An 11569-nucleotide genomic window follows, 5' to 3' on the forward strand; every position below is an offset into this window, starting at 1 on the left:
ATTTAACTGCCTGCACAACGCCAACAATTATTCTGCACCCAAAATTAAAGGAGGGTATTCCTTCGTTTCAAAAAAAAATAAATAAATAAAAGCAGGTAGCTGAAAAGGTAAGAAAAGGACAAACGAAGGCCACAGATGATGCGGTAAGTTGAACTACCCAATATCCGAGTGTTTTTGGCGAATGCCGCGTGGGCCGGGCTTTCAATGAGCAAGGTCGGTCAAAATTGGTTATTGGTATCCTCGTAATTTTTGTATTCGCGTGATAATTGTGATCATGATGCTAACTGCTAGAATAAACGGCGAAAATTTCTGCGGTTTTAAAAGCTAATGAGCGGTCATACGTTTTCATAATTAAGAACTTAAGGACCTGAAGGAACAGTGCTTTTTACTTGCATTGATTTTTGCTGCTTCGCTATCCAAAGGACAAACTTCTCTCGGCGGGAAAGTTGAGCGAAGCGGTCAATGACTTCGGACACGTTGATGGCGACGTCTCTGTTGGTGTATAGAAGCACCAGCCTAACCATGCATTCCACAGACATTGAAGAGCGCTAAGTAGTTTTTTAGAAAACTCTTGTTAAAAAAATATTCTCAGCCCTGGCAGTGGTCACTGGAAGGGTGACTAGAAGCTGCAGCAGTGTTTACACATTTACATAGAACATGCTGTCGCAGTGCGAGATGGGCATCTATTCCGGTGCTAAAACCTAAAACACTCCCGTGATGTCGTTGGCATACTTGTTTAGGTACCTTGCAGAAACAGTAGGCTGTTCGATTCCAGCGATAGTCCGTCGTTTCGTCAGGAAGTGAGGAGAAGCAGCCTGCTTTTGAATCTAAGCTTTCTTTGATAATGTCACCACAAATTTCTATAATTTGGTTTTGTGCGTCTGGGCTTAAATACGAGGCAATACTGGGGCAACTTTCCAAATGGTTCTTCAGATATGTATCTCCACAATCAGCTCGCATGCGAAGAAGCACTCTGAAAATGCCTGTATATTCAGCAGGGGCATTGCTTAAATCCATAGGGCCCCTGTCCCTGTGGCCACGGAGAGCCAGACCTTGTCGCCCGCAAAAAAAAAAAAAAAAAAAAAAAAAATCCTCAATAATAGGTTGTTCACTTTCTTCCGTTTTCTCATATTTTACTTTGCCTGCCCTGGTCCAGCTGATCAATGACATTGGGCACGCTTCCTGAGAATGTTTGGAGAAAATTATCAGCTGCTAGCTGACAGTCATGATGATATTTAGTATTTTCGTGTGTGTGGGAGATTGCGAGCACGCGCTTCCATTTATGGAACGGCTTGGACACGAGCGTTCCAGTGCGCGCTTGTTGGCCCGAGTTTATAAGAACATTAAAGCCATAAAGTTCTAGAATTGAAAATCTTTTAAAGCATGCCTTTCGAAATGTCAGCGCACCTTTCGCGTCGAAAGTTTATGAGAACTTTATACCCATAAAGGTTCGTAATTGAAATCCATGCGCTCCGTATATTCCGCGGCCGCTGCGAGATGCCGCAACGCGCCCGCTCGCTATCGAAAAGCCGTTGAAAGTTTGTGCTCGGATGGGGCTCCTTGCGTTACGTGACTCCAGGTGCAAGGGCGTTGTCACGAAATCCAGCCCGAGTTCGCAATGTTCGTGCCGAAATGTCTTTTCGAGCGTGAAAAGGACATTGTAGACAAAATCCAGAATGATTGCCGGTGTCGGTGGTAGTTTTGGTCGGCGGTGCACGCCAGCACGAAAAAATTTCGGGGGGGGGGGGGGGGGGGGGGCTGATGCACCATCAGCTCCCCCCCCCCCCCCCCCCCCTGGCTACGCACCTGGAAAGCACGTGAGTGATATGTGTCTCAATATTGATTCTCTTTCCAGTAGGCAATGCTGACGACTGGCGACAAAATAAAAGAAAAAGACGCTCTTCTAATTATTTACAGCATTTACGCATTAGGGATGGAAACATCGCCTCTTGCATGCAGAGGCCATAAATACGGAGTGTTTCAGCAAACACTTTCAAAAAATTTTTAAAGGTTGCCTGTGGCAGATAGCACAATTCTAGTTCATGAGCTAGTATACTCGAAGAGGTGGACATTACTTGCACAAAAAATTGAAATACATAATCAACTAATTTAGAAAGATCACCAATTATGTTTTTATCATATTACTTCTATGGCCCGTGTTGCAATTTATAAATTCTAGCCGCGGAATTCGCAAGACGGATGCACTAGGAACTAATTCTCAGGATGGCACCAGTTTCGAGATGTTAATTCCCGAACATTGCGCACAAATGCATTGGCGTTCCAGTTACTTTTGCGCTTACCCGCCGTGGTTGTTTAGTGGCTATGGTGTTGGACTGCTAAGCATGAGGTCGCGGGATAAAATCACGGCCACGGCGGCTGCATTTCGATGGGGCAAAATGCTAGAACACCCGTATACTTAGATTTAGGTGCACGTTAAAGAACCCCAGGTGGTCTAAATTATTCCATAGTCCTCCACTACGGCGTGCCTCGTAATCAGATCGTGGTTTTGGCACGTAAAATCCTATAATTGGTTCTTTTCATACTTTTGTGCTTTTATGCATAAAACGGCGTTTTGTTGAGAAAGTGACAGGCACGCCAATGTATTTCTCTGCAAAGTTAGAGAATTAATATCTCGACACTGGTGTCAGCCTAAGATTTATTTCAAAGTGGATCCGCACTCCACGGCTAGAATTTGTAAATTGCAACATGGGCCATAAGGTAATTAGCTAAAAACTTAATTGGTTAATTTTGTTAATCAGTCGATTGTGCATTTCAATTTTTCGTTGCAAGTAATGCCTGCCTCTTCGAGTAGACGAGCTCACGAACTAGAATTGTACTATCTGCCACAGGCCACCTTTAAAAATTTTTGGAAACCGTTCGCTGAAACACCTTGTATAGAGAGTTCACTCAGTAACCGAAATGATGCCAAGCCGGATTCACTCAAAATCAGAATAAATAGAAGTCTAGAAGTCATGCGCAGCAGCGCTTATACTCGGACTCAAAGTACTAAAAAAATAAAAAAAGAGTGCAGTTTGGCCGGGAAGGCGAAGCAGTATTAGTGATAGCGTAGTGGAAGACAATTACACGAAGGAAGATTCTTACCGTGTAAATCCGTGTAAGGATCGCACCCGTGTAAGGGCCGCATCCATAACTTCACAGCCAATATTAAAAAAAAAGACATCCAACCGAGAAGCAATCGCGTTCCGTGTGCTGATTGTGATCGGGATCAACAGCGAATTGTCGCGCGCAGCGTACTTTCGCGCGTCGTTACTGGATCTCGAGAGGAGGCGACCGCGGAGGTTTACGGTGGATTTCATACTCGTAGTTGGAAAAATGAGGTTAAATGGCCCGGTCCCATGAAAGGCTCGTCAAAATCGCGACAGAAAAGTGTGGCCCTTACACGAGTATATACGTTAGTTATAGTAGCCATATAAATTGCAGTAAACATTCACCTAAAATTAAAATAGTAAGCATAGTGGACATAGTAGCACAGACAATGTAAACATGTAAATATCTCACTGGATGACCTCGAGCATTCACTTTCACAACCCAAGCATTGTGAAGAACGCCGGCAGCGGAGGCGAACGGTTCGTACAGCCGCGCGATTCACAGCAACTCTGAAAGTTCGATGCATCATCATTATATCTGCCTGTTTTTATGTTCACTACTGACGGCCTCTGTGAGTGATCTGCGATGACCTCTGTTTCTTAACTCTGCAACACTAAGGGGCAGAAAGACAGCCCGGCAAGGAAGACAGCGTGCATGAAGTTAGCAGCCATCCCTGGTCGCCCTTTATCATTGCACCCACCAATGCTTACCAACAATTAGATATGGCACGCGGGCCTCATAAGTGTCAGCCGCGCACAGTCATTCACAGTTACAGCAGGGCTAGAGGGGAAGGCGCGTTCTCTCCTTCCAATTCGCGTTTGATTACGTGACCTACAACTAATCCGAATATTGAGCGCGTGGGAAATAATGCCCATCAAGCCGCCATCCTTTTCGGCTCACTGTTCCGTGATTATTCCGCACCCACAGGGTATGGGTCGCCCATGTATATGGCTTTTGGGTTTAATGCGGAACATCATGGCGACGACAACCGCGACAATTTGCCCGAAGTGTAGATGTAATTGCTGTCGCCATAAAGCTATAGAAATAGCAAATTGTTAGCACAGGGTATATATATATATATATATATATATATATATATATTGTTACGGATGATCGATGTTTATTCACAGGTGAAGACCAGGATGGATGAGAGGTCGCCACCGAAATGTAGCTGTGGCTGCTGTCGAGTTCTTCGTTCTCCTCTTCTATCTCCTCTTTGCCACGTTACAATCCCCCTTTCGCAGGGCGAAGCCCACTGGGAGAGTCACTGTTCTTCGGCGGGATAGTAGCGCTTAAGGCGTGCTACATGAGCGAGCTGGGTTTTCTTGGAACGCCTATCTGTAGACAAAACCCGTGCAACCACGTAAGTAAGGTCACTCAGGCGATCTAAAACAACGAACGGGCCCACATAATGTGACAAGAGCTTGCTACGCAAGCTACGCTTGGGTTGTGGAGTCCATAGCAGCACTAGGTCACCTTTTTCAAAATAAATGGCTTGATGGGATCTATCGTACCGATCCTTCGAGCGGTTTTGCGATGCCAATGTGCGGACACGGTCTATTCGGCGGACTTCCTCGGCGAGGCAAAGTGTCTTGGTGACGGAATCCTCAGCGTCCAGAGAAAACGGCAGAATCGTGTCGAGGAAGCTCCGCGGCGATCGAACATAAAGCAGATAGAAAGGGCTGTAATTCGTTGTCTCATGCTTCGCAGTGTTGTAGGCGTATGTTATGAATGGCAACACATCAACCCAGTTCTTGTGGTTAGAGGACACATACATGGATAGCATGTTCGTCAAAGTTCGATTCGTGCGTTCAACAAGACCGTTGGTTTGCGGACGGTACGGCGTTGAGTGACGAAATTGTGTTCCACATAGCAGAAGCAGCTCTTCCAACAGCGTCGGCCACGAATTGACGACCGCGATCACTTATGATCACGCGAGGTGGGCCATGGCGTAGGATGACACAATGCAACAAGAAAGCAGCGACGCAAACAGCGGTAGATGACGGCACTGCTGTGGTCTCTGTGTATCGTGTAAGGTGGTCTACACAAACGATGATCCATCGATTGTTATTCGATGACCGTGGGAATGGACCCAGGAGGTCCACGCCAACTTGCTCAAAAGGTGCTTGAGGGGGAATCAACGGCTGCAGAAGACCTGGTGGGGCGGTTGAAGGTCGTTTCCGCTGTTGGCATTGGTCACAACTAGCCACATATTGCTTTGTTGTTTGACACATGTGAGGCCAGTAAAATCGCTCTTGCACACGCTGTAGCGTACGGGCGAATCCAAGATGACCTGATGTTGGATCATCATGCATGGCATGTAGCACAGCACTACGGAGACTCTCTGGGACTACAAGAAGAAAGCGGGCGCCACTTGCAGAGTGGTTGGTTTTATATAACAAGCTGTCACGTATGGAAAAACCCCCACTGGCTTTCGGATTCAGGGCCATCACGAAAAGATGTTCAAGATTGACGTCGTTGCGTTGATCCTCCTGGAAGATGGTCGCGTCCGGAAGTTCAGGTGCAATAGCGGCCAGACAGTCATCGAAGGTGTCTTCTTCAGAATTTGCTGTTGGCAGTGGTAAGCGGGAAAGACAGTCGGCGTCAGCATGCCGGCGGCCGCTTCTGTATTTCATTACAAAGTCGTACTCTTGTAGTCGCAAGGCCCACCGTGCTAGACGACCAGACGGATCCCGAAGGCTGACCAGCCAGCATAACGAATGGTGATCAGTGACTATGCTGAATGGGCGACCATAGATGTAACAGCGAAATTTCTGAACAGAAAAAAACAGCTTCAAGGCATTCCTGCTCAGTGACTGTGTTGCTCGCTCAGCATTGCTTAAGCAACGACTGGCATAGGCAACAACGTGTTCGGCGTCGTTTCGCCGTTGAACAAGTACCGCTCCAATGCCTATTCCGCTGGCGTCAGCATGAACTTCGGTAGGGGAACACGGATAAAAATGACGCAGGATGGGGTCTGACGTAAGTATGAATTTAAGTTGACGGAACGATGACTCACATTCTGGTGTCGAGTCGAACGATACATCCTTTTGCAACAGACGCGTCAACGGGTGGACAATGTCGGCGAATTTTGGGACAAAACGACGGAAATAAGAACAGAGTCCCAGGAAACTGCGCAGTTCCCGCGCTGACTGCGGAGGCTGGAAGGCACTGACCGCTTCAATCTTGCGGGGGTCAGGTCTGACTCCATCTTTGTCGACTAGATGACCGAGTACCAATGTCTGTCGCTCCCCAAACTTGCACTTTCCAGAGTTGAGAATCAAATCTGCTTTCTCCATGCATGTCAGAACCAAGCTAAGGCGCTCGTTATGCTCCTCAAAAGTGCGGCCGAAAATAACAACATCATCCAGGTAGCAAAGACATATTTCCCACTTTAGACCGCGGAGAATTGTGTCCATGAATCTCTTGAACGTTGCGGGCGCATTGCAGAGCCCGAATGGCATAACGTTAAATTCGAATAAACCGTCCAGCGTAACAAAGGCGGTCTTCTCTTTGTCGACGGGATCCACAGGTATCTGCCAATAGCCTGAACGCAGATCATGAGACGAAAAGTAGGAGGCAGAATGTAGGCAGTCTATTACGTCGTCAATTCGCGGGTGTGCGTACACGTCCTTCTTGGTAATTGCATTTAGTCGCATATAATCAACACAAAATCTCCACGAGCGATTTTTTTTCTTTACCAGGATGACAGGTGCGGCCCACGGGCTTGATGAATCTTGAATGACACTTTTCCTCAGCATCTCTTGTATCTGGTCCGCAATAAACTTGCGCTCTGATGAAGACACTCGGTAGGGCTTTTACCGAAGAGGATGTGCCGATCCTGTGTCAATGCGATGACGAGCACGCGAGGATGGAATAGTTGTACGGTGCTCATCTTGAGAGAAGTCGAACACGGAAGCATACTGGGCTATCAGTTGTACTAAAGTTTCCCTGTTCACGTGAATACAAAGACTTGCTGACCATGCGTAGAATTTTCTGCTCGTAAGGGCAAGTGGCTCGTCCTTCAGTGGAATCCTCGACCCTGACGACCATCGATGAACAGCACGTGACGTCGTCGAAGACAGCAATCTTCATGTGTTCGGGAACACGCGCAGGGACGGCAGAATAATTTAACGTCCACAAAAACGTGCTACTATTGTTCACAGATACAATACTATTGGGTACCAGTAGGTTTTTCTTCCCACAAGAGTCGCAAAAGGGTTGTACCACGGCGTCAAATGAAGCGTCTGTACAAGATGCGATGATGGATACCGGTGCTAAAGACCACGGAGGCAGCGTCACTCCCTCAGCAGCGGCAAATGTTTTTTTTTTTTTGTCCAGCGGGTTGTTGATTCACGAGGTCTGATAATGACGGATCCTGACAAGCATCGACCCCAGGTTTTCCGCTATTTATCGAAAGCTCGCCGGCACCACAATTGAATGAAGCCCCGCAGGTTTGCAGAAAGTCTATCCCTAATATAACGTCGTGCGTGCAGTGTTCCAAAATCACAAACTCGGTTAAATAACACTTGTCCACCAATAACACATTCACAGCACAAACATCAAGGCGACGCAGTATTTCACCGCTTACTCCGCGGAATTTAGCATGCGTGTCGAGGGAAGACATCACTTTGCGTCGAAGCCGGTTCTTGAAAGAAAGGCTCATAAAAGATCTCATAGCCCCGGTGTCCACCAATGCCATTGTACATATACCATCAATTGTCACTTCCACTTTGTTTCTCAGCATTGAAACCGGTGTAAACAGTGTCGTGTCGAGTCTGGCGACCTCACCTCCATCGGCGACGCAGTCTAGTTTCCCGACAGCGGTGGTGAGAATGAACGTCGCCTCGGTGAAGGAGAGCGACGTTGACGTGAAGAAGGTAGAGTGAGACTGCGGTCTGAAACGGGCGAGTCGCTGCGCTGATTCCGTCGAGGACTGTTAATGGGGAAGGTCGTCGACGAAGTAAAGGAGCGTGGAGGCCAGGAATTGTCGAAGTTAGGACGTTCAGTGCCATAGGACGTTGGCTGTGACTCGTACCACCTCGGTGCCCAACGACGCTGACGACAGAATCGAGAGATGTGTCCTGTGACAGCGCAGGTATAACACACGGGAGGCTCACGGCTAACGTTCGGGTAGGATGGGTATGTCCGTGGCTCCGAGTAGGCCGTTGCTGAACAACGGGAATGTCCCTCAGCACGCTCGTTGCCGGTTTCTCGGTGGTAGTTCTGTTGCGTTCTCATTGGCCTTCTCGAGCGGTACTCCTCGACAGTCGTTGCAGCGATGGAAAGGGGAGCTGGCGGAGGATTGTACGGATGTTGACTATCACGGACCTCATTGTTCAATTCCGTGCAACGACGTAGCTCCTCTCTCACAATCTGTCTAATGGTCGTCGCGAGATCGACTGATGAGATGTCGTCTTCAATGCTTGCAACAGTTGTTACGTTTGCTAGCCGGCCAAACTTCGGGATTATGCGGCGCAGTTTGAGAGCCTCAAAGGTACGAAAATGACGTATTACGTCGGCGACTGAGCCAAGATTCTCTTTACCAATGAGGAAGTTGTAAACGTCCTCCGCGATTCCCTTCAACAAATGGCCAACTTTGTCCTCCTCTGACATACGCGGCTTGGCCGTCCTTCATAGCTTGAAGACGTTTTCGATGTAGGTCGCACACGTCTCGCCCGGAACATGAGCTCTTTGAAGGAGCGTTTGCTCGGCCTGCTTCTTCTTTGCGATTGAATCGCCGAAACGCTCCTTGATTTCGGACGTGAAACGATCCCACGTTGTCAGAGTTTCCTCGTGGTTATCGAACCACACGAGCGCCGTGTCCATCAGAAAGAAGACTACGTTGGAGAGTAGCGTTACGCTGTCCCAACGATAGTGCTTGCTCACCCGTTCGTAGTGGTTAAGCCATTCTTCGACGTCCTCGCCGGGCTTTACTCCGAATGTGCGAGGCTCTACCAGATGTTGGCGCTGCCAAGGACTAGCCATCGTTTGGGTGGAAGATGCCGCTGGTTCCGTGCGAGTTTTGGCTTCGGTGTGGGACATTTGAAACACCGGACGTAATGCGGGCAATTCAGCGATTCGGCGGCTTCGACGCAGATCAGGAGGTTGGAGAACCGTGTTGTCCGTGTTGCGTGGTGGTCGGGGGTACCCAGCACCTTCCACCAAAAACTGTTACGGATGATCGATGTTTATTCACAGGTGAAGACCAGGATGAATGAGAGGTCGCCACGATGTCGCCACCGAAATGTAGTTGTTGTTGTTGTTGTTGTTGCCTCAGAACATGGCTCGTACCCACGAGGGGGATTGGCCACACTGGATAATATAAAACATACACCTAACAACGAACAAAGGGGTAAAGGTGAATAATCAAAATTAAGATTTTGGCAACTCCTTAACCGAAATGTAGCCGTGGCTGCTGCTGAGTTCTTCGTTCTCCTCTTCTATCTCCTCTTTGCCACGTTACAATATATATACATGGGCAGGTTTCGGAAAGCTGGTCCCCCCCCCCCACGGAAAAATGAAAACTTTCCGCGTATGGTGGGAGAAGCACCAATTTGGAGTTACTCTATAAAAAGCCGGTGCAAGTGTTTGCAAGGCATCGCATATATTATGTGAGCATGGTGTTGGCGTGTGCTGTAAAGAAAACATTGGTTACCTGATTTTTCTTATTTCTGAGCCAAACTAGGTGACCGAAAAAGCTGATGCTGGTTAACGCTGCAGGAGCAATGAAAGTATATTCACAGTGTGCAAATAGCACGTGGTTGCCCATGTTGCTGCGGCTTGCGGTACGAAGCAAGGCTTGACAAATATACTTCAAAATTGAATGATGACACGTGCACTGTTCAGATACTGAGACGGAAGTAATGGAGATATAGATACAATATACCAGTGGATTAAATGTACCCGACACGATACTCGCCGTTTGTATCTTAAAGGAACATGAATACATTATTTGACTCCTCACCATAGCTCAACTGTAGGGAGCACTGCAAGTTTACATTAATAGGACTGCAACTTTCTTAACTTCTGCAAGCAGATGACTTCGTTCCTTTCAAATTTCTCCCATTAACACGCAAGAATTTTTGACACGTAAGTATCAGGTAACATTTAACAATTAGCGCGTAACGATCTTGCCAGCTTCACACTGCGAAGCGAATGAGATTGCGGCTTCATAAGGATTCTCGCGCCTTGCGCACCTAACGGACAGTAACGTCACTAAATGGACGTGTGCTAAGGACGCGACAGCTGCGCTCTTCGGCAGTTTGGTTCAGTTCATGGGTGCAACTAAATGGAATTCATTGCGCTGCAGAAATTATCAGGATCAGGCTACCTAACTCTGAGAACGCATTCTTGTAAGAGTAAGTTCTCCAAGCATGCCTGCATCCACAGCGCGTGAAAATAGCGCTGAAATCATTGATTATGTCACATAATTTATTAATTAATTTATTTATTTACTGAGTACCTCAAGTACCCCATTGAAGGGTTGCCACATAAGAGGTTGCATTGAGCTATACAACAGGTAGGATGATGTTTCTTAAGTGAGCGGCATTGGCAAGTTGCGCGACGTCGGGTGCAGTTACAGTTATTTGCATTGTTTCAGTCATTTGCATTAGCTGTTAGTGTTATAACAAGAAACTGTTGGTAAATATAACGCTATTTTCACCATTGCGTAATATCGCAGGAACTACCGAAAGGATCGGTAAGTATCCATCCAGAGTTAAGTGAGGTTACATAGTTACCCTGTCCAAGGCCTTGGGTTTTAATGCTAGTAGAATCATGCCACATGCCTAACAAGTTTCTAATGATTCCTAAAAATGAATATTCCATAGTTCATATAAGTCGTTGTACTCGAGTCCATTTCGACGTTTCGCTGTTCCTGATGCTTTTATTCAATTCTTAATGTCCATTTCTCGCACTCTTAATCATAACTTTGCACTTGACCACTTTGTTCAGCGGCTCAACTTGTTATGTTTTAAGAGTCATTATAGCAAGAGGCCCCATTACGGTGTTCCACTGTGGGACCTCTTCCTGTATATTAGTTACCATCAAATGTATCAGATTTGAAAACAATAAAGTGAAACAAACTGAAACTGAAAGCTAAACGAACCTGCGATAATAAACGCCGGTTCGAGCAGTTATCTTATACGAAGACTCTCTGAGCAAAAGCGGGCTCATTGTTCTCTTGTACGCCTTCTCATGCTGTTAGCTATATTTATGGTGGTAGTCATATTGAAATGCAAAACCGCCCGTGTACCATGCATTGTGGGCACGTTAAAGAACCCCAGGTGGTCAAAAATTGATTATAAGCCCCACTTATAACCAGATGGTGGTTTTGGCACGTAAAACTCCCGAATTTTTTTTTTTTGGGGGGGGGGAGGGGGGGACGGGTGAGGAAATCGACTACCGCATCCATTATTCTAAAGATCGTCATTTTGCAAACGTAGGTTATATTCAATCA

This window comes from Dermacentor silvarum, chromosome 6, assembly GCF_013339745.2.
Source record: "Dermacentor silvarum isolate Dsil-2018 chromosome 6, BIME_Dsil_1.4, whole genome shotgun sequence".
NCBI lineage: Eukaryota > Metazoa > Arthropoda > Arachnida > Ixodida > Ixodidae > Dermacentor > Dermacentor silvarum.